Below are 6,161 nucleotides of genomic sequence, written 5' to 3'. Positions count from 1 at the left end.
TTACAAATATAAGTGTTTCTATATCTATAAGTATTTTTTACAGAATTTCAACTTTCTACTATTTACTATCAGTATTGAATTTGTTTGCGACGAGTGATGGTATTCACAGAAATGGTCTACCCGGGCAGCAGACCCAAACACTAAACCCAAGAAAATATACCAATGAAAGTCATAAATTGTTGAAATATACGAGCGCGTACAATATATTTGTATGTATATTTGCTTTGTTTCGCTAAATATGTTTTCTTCTGTCTTTGAATTCTAACCTCATTATTGTTGCAGTTGTGAACATATACCTATCAAGTAACTACCTACCTTAATTCTGAGATATAATGTGATGTGTTATCGTATATGTATGTCCCAGCTTCTTACCTACCTACCTACCTACCTTATCTTACCTACATACATGTACCTACCTACTAACCTACCTACATACTTTACCTACCTATCTGCCTACTAACCTTCCTTACCTACATACCTACCTATCTGCCTACTAAAGTACCTTACCTACCATACCTACCTACCTATTTTACCTACCTCTTTATCTACTTGACGGGGACGTCACTGGGCATGTTTAAGCGGGAAGAAAATAAATCACAGCAAAATTAAATACCTTTTTGAATTGTGAAGTACCAACATGAAGTCTATTAACTTTTTGACATTGTGATTTTTGAACAGCTGAAGTGATCATATCCAAAAAATTAAAATGAAAGTTAATCTTTTTTTAAATAATGATAATGACCAAAAAATGTGAATAATATGTATATATATAATAATTACTAAATTGATGTGTAACTTATTTGATAATGTTTCCTATTAGCTTAAACACATACTACTTAATTTTATAATTGTTTTTTTTTCCAAAGGTTTAAATCCAAGCAAAGCCTCTGGTAACGACCAGCTGTCCCAAGGTTTAATATTGAAAGAACTTCATACTGAAATTGCCCCAGTTCTCACACACATCTTCCAAATTTCCTTAAAAACTAGTACTGTCCCTCGTGACTGGAAACATGCAGTCATTACTCCTGTTTATAAGTAAGGCCCAAAATGTAAGCATAGTAACTACAGGCATATATCAGCATTGTCTCAAAACAAATGGAGCATATAATTGTCACCAATATCATGTCTTTCTACGATAAGCCTGATATTTTCAGCAAATTCCAACATAGTTTCAGGTCAAAACATAGCTGTGAAACCCAGCTTATCAGTTTCACCAGAAAGTTCACGACAATTTACAGCAAGGCCAACAGACCGATGTCATTTTCATGGACTTCGGCAAAGCATTTGATAAAGTCGACCATCACAAGCTTCTCCTTAAACTACACAGACTAGGTGTTATCAATATCAGAGGTCATCAATAGGACAAGGTCATTTTTATATGGTCGCACCCAACAGGTCGTTGTCGATGGTCAAAACCCTGACAACCTACCAGTTCTTTCTGATGTCCGCCCATGGTTCGGTCCTGGGACATTGCCTTTTCTTATCTAACATAAATGGCCTCCCTGATAGTGTTAAAGGCAAGGTTAGACTATTTGCAGACGATACAATAGTATGCCTAACAATCAAATCAACCCTGTTGCTTACATTGTCTTGTGATATACATCAAAATCCTGGTCCAGTTCCTTCTGACGACTCCTCTCTGTCATCACTTTCTGACTCCTCTTCCCAACAAATCACAAGTTGTGGTCTTAGCCTTATGCATTTAAATGTTCAAAGTCTTAAGCCAAAGTTAGATATTATTGAGATCGAGGCCCAACAATATGATATTCTTGTATTTACGGAAACCTGGCTTTCTCCTAATACTCCCGACGAAGACCTCAGAATTGCGAACTTTAGCCTCCCATATCATTGTGATAGAACTGCAAGAGTGGGTGGGGGCGTCGCAATATATGTTCGAGATGGGATAAACGTTGACTTTCGACAGGATCTCCATATTAACAGGCTTGAGGCAGTTTGGGTTGAAATTATTATTCACTCCAAAAAACTTCTTGTCGGCGGTATTTATCGACCACCTGACTCAAACAATGAATACTGGCAACTCCTGGAAGAAAGTGTCGACCGCGCTTTCTCTGTACAGACATATGACACAATAGTTGCAGGTGATTTCAATATCAATACTCAGACATCATCCTCAAATAAGATGACTAGACTTATTGAATCCTATAATGCAGAACAACTTATAACCTCTCCAACGCACTTCACTGAACATTCTTCTTCCTTGATAGACCCCATATTTATTAATTACCACCAAAATGTTATCACTAGCTTTGTAGCCGATCCCTTTATTCCTGATCTCATACGTTTTCATTGTCCTGTTGTAGCAGTCCTAAAATTAAGTAAACCAAAGCAGAATAATTTTAACAAAGCAGAATAATTTTAAGAGACGTATTTGGCTATACGATTAAGGGGATTACGACACTTTCAGAGATAAACTAAGGTCATCAGACTTGCATTCTCTTTTATCTAATGACAACGTAGATGAGTCAGCGGACATTTTATCTAAAACAATTATCCAAGTAGCATCCGAAACTATTCCTAACAAAGAAGTAACAATAAGACCTGGTGACATCCCTTGGATGAATAACGATATCCGTAAATTAATTAGAAAACGAGCCAAACTTCACAAAAAAGCCAAACAAAACAATACCGATTTTCATTGGTCAAAATTTAGAAAAATTAGAAACGATGTCACTACACTAATACGAAAATCTAAATTAATGTATCAAAATAAACTAATTGAAAAAATCAACTCAAATAATGTAAACCCTAAAGAATGGTACAAATGTAGTAAAAAATTAACAAAGAAGCAATCCTCAAGTTCAATACCTTCACTAAATTACAACAATATCATTGCATCATCCGATCAAAAGAAGGTAGAAGTTCTAAACGATTTCTTTAGTTCGCAATCAAAGGTAGATGATAAGGATTCAATACTTCCACCCCTTACTGAAACAAACATTCCTAGCCTATCAAACATTAACATAACGCAGCAGGATGTGCTTGACTCATTATCCTTAATAGATCCCCCAAAAGCACCTTGTAAGCCCTAAATTACTACAAGAAGCCGCGCATGTTTAAGCCAGTCCACTCGCAGCCTTTTTAACAAGCTTATTCGTTCTTCTTCCTTTCCTACACCCTGGAAACTTGCTAATGTAACTCCTATTTTTAAAAAATCTGATCCAACACGTCCCGAAAATTACCGTCCTATCTCATTGTTAAGCTGTATCGGAAAATTGATGGAAAGATGTGTTCATAAGTATCTGTATAATCATCTTGTCACTAATAATTTGCTTACTCCTCACCAATCAGGTTTTATAAGAGGTGACTCAACAGTTAATCAATTAGTTTATCTATACAATGATATTTGTCAAGCTCTCGATCAGGGTAAAGAGGTTAGGGCTGTATTTTTGTGACATCTCCAAGGCCTTTGATCGAGTATGGCATCAAGGCCTTCTCTACAAACTATCTTCATTGGGTTTAAATGGATCGCTTCTCCAATGGTTCTCCTCCTATTTGTCTTGCAGGCGACAAAGAGTCCAGTACAATAATGTATCCTCAGCATGGGTTTCTATCTCCGCAGGTGTCCCTCAAGGTTCAATTCTTGGTCCCCTTTTGTTTCTTGTTTACATCAATGATATCGTAAATGACATATCTTCTAACATAAAACTTTTTGCGGATGACACGAGTTTGTATATAGTCGTAGATAACCCACTTACTGCAGCAACCAGTCTTAACTCAGACTTAGATCGGATACATTCTTGGGCCAATATTTGGCTTGTTTCTTTTAATCCAGAAAAAAACAAAAACAATTACTTTTTCAAGGAAATTATCTAAACCGTCTCATCCTGCACTTAGTTATAACTCTATTCCAATATCTCAGGTCACATCACATAAACATCTTGGTGTTACTTTATCTCATGATGCCCGTTGGAAAACCCATATTCATCTATTACTCGATAAGGCCTGGAAAAGAATCGGACTACTCAGAAGTTTTAAATTTCTTTTATCACGAATAAGTTTAGAACGCATGTATTATTCATTCGTCCGCCCACTTCTTGAATATGCTGATGTAGTCTAGGATAACTTAACTGACGAACTAAATAAGGATATAGAATCCGTTCAAAATGAAGCAGCTAGAATAGTCGCAGGCGCTACCAAACTGTGTAATATTAACAAACTCATCAGTGAACTTGGGTGGGAATCATTAGAAAATAGAAGAAATAAACACAAATTAATCTTATTGTATAAAATGAAAAACCATATATCACCTTCTTATCTTTCAAATCTTTTAACTCCCACCCAACAAAGTACATATAACCTTAGACATATTGACGATTTAACTCCAGTTCCAACCAGAACACTTTTATACTCAAAATCATTTTTACCTTCTACTATTCGCACCTGGAATTCTCTTCCTGAAACTATTCGATCTAGTCCAACTTTAAACATATTCAAGTCCAAAATAACCCCGAATATCAAAAGACCACCGTCTTACTATAATACAGGCACACGTAAAGATCAAATCCTTTACACAAGATTAAGATTAGGATGTAGTTCATTGAATGAGGATCTGTTCAGAAGGTCTATTGTGGAAAGTCCAACATGCACATGTGGAATGAGAGAAACTGTATCTCACTTCTTATTGCAATGTACCAAATACAGAAATATACGCGAAAGATTTCTCACTAATTTAAATTGTCCGGCTACAGTATAATCTTCTTTACGGCAACGAACATCTCTCTTCTGATGAAAACAAAACCCTCTTTCAGAATGTCCAAAAATTTATTACACAATCGAAGCGCTTTTTTTTTTTGTAAGAATTACTATCAGTGTGAATAAACTTGGTCTTTCCGTACGCTCATATTTCCTTACATGTTAGTCTTAATTGTTAAACTCCGATATATATATTCAATCATACCTTTCCTTATATTCTTCCTTTCTTTTAGCATTTCACCATAATTTACTTTAGATTTTCTATAGTGATAATTCAACAATCTATTATTCACTTATTCTTTGTTGTACATTCAAAGAGCTTACATCTAACCGCAACATTTTTGTATCTTTATCTTGAAAATTACTTTTACTGGAGAGGAATTGATATAAGTATTGTTTTACTTGTTTTCCAATCCAGTCTGAATTACATTGTTGTGCAATGTTTGTAAATGTCATTTATGTACAATTTATTGAATCAATAAAGTTTAAACTAACCCAGATGCACAAACCTCCGAAAAGATCTCAACAGTCTTGAAAACTGGGAATCTGATTGGTCCATGGATTTTAACCCATATAAATGTGAAGGCCTTATATCAGCCGCAAAAAATATCCAGTAGCATTCGGAATTTCCAATTTACATGATAAACAACTAAAATCCATTGAGGCTTGTAACAATTAGTAAAGATCTATCTTGGACCAATCATATAAACAGCATAACAGCAAAAGCAAATAATTCACTCAGATTTATAAAAAGAAATGTCAAAACGTCAAACAAAAAGGTTAAAGAAGCTGCCTTCAAACCTATGAAAGGCCCCAGTTAGAATACTGTTCCACGGTTTGGCATCCTTGGCTAAATATCTGATTTACAAAATAGAACAAGTTCAAAGGTAAGCTGCCAGATATGTGTACAACGACTATTAAGTATAATTACACCAGTAGCTAGTGTATCTAAAATGTTAAGTGAACTTAATTGGCAAACTCTAGAGCAGAGGCGCAACATCAGCTCTGTTAACCTACTCTACAAAATCCAACACAATCTTGCGAGGGTCGACCATCACCATCTGACACCCACTAGAAATCTGAACTACTGTAATACCATACTCAACTTGGACATAATACCACTCCTATTCATTTTCCCCCAGAAGTATTCGTCTGTGGAATGGCCTACCCGTGTCCTTACAAGCAAGTCCAAGTTTAGACCTCTTTACTGGGCAGCTGCATCCTTTTTACCAGTTCTGCTTTAAACTTTTTATCTCAGTCTTGCTTTTATCTTATACCTATAAATAAATTATTTGCATTTAAACACATTTGTTCCCAGAAAACGCGCCTGCTAAGTGTAATCGTTAACGATTTAGAAGCAGTATGATGTAGATGTAAGTGCATGTTGATATGTGACAATATTATGTGTTTATGTATTTTACCCTGAATAAATCGATTGAATTTTCATA

This window comes from Ruditapes philippinarum, unplaced genomic scaffold (genome assembly GCF_026571515.1).
Source record: "Ruditapes philippinarum isolate M1 unplaced genomic scaffold, ASM2657151v2 ctg1300_1_1_1_1, whole genome shotgun sequence".
Classification (NCBI taxonomy): domain Eukaryota; kingdom Metazoa; phylum Mollusca; class Bivalvia; order Venerida; family Veneridae; genus Ruditapes; species Ruditapes philippinarum.
Note: the sequence above shows the minus strand (reverse complement) of the source record.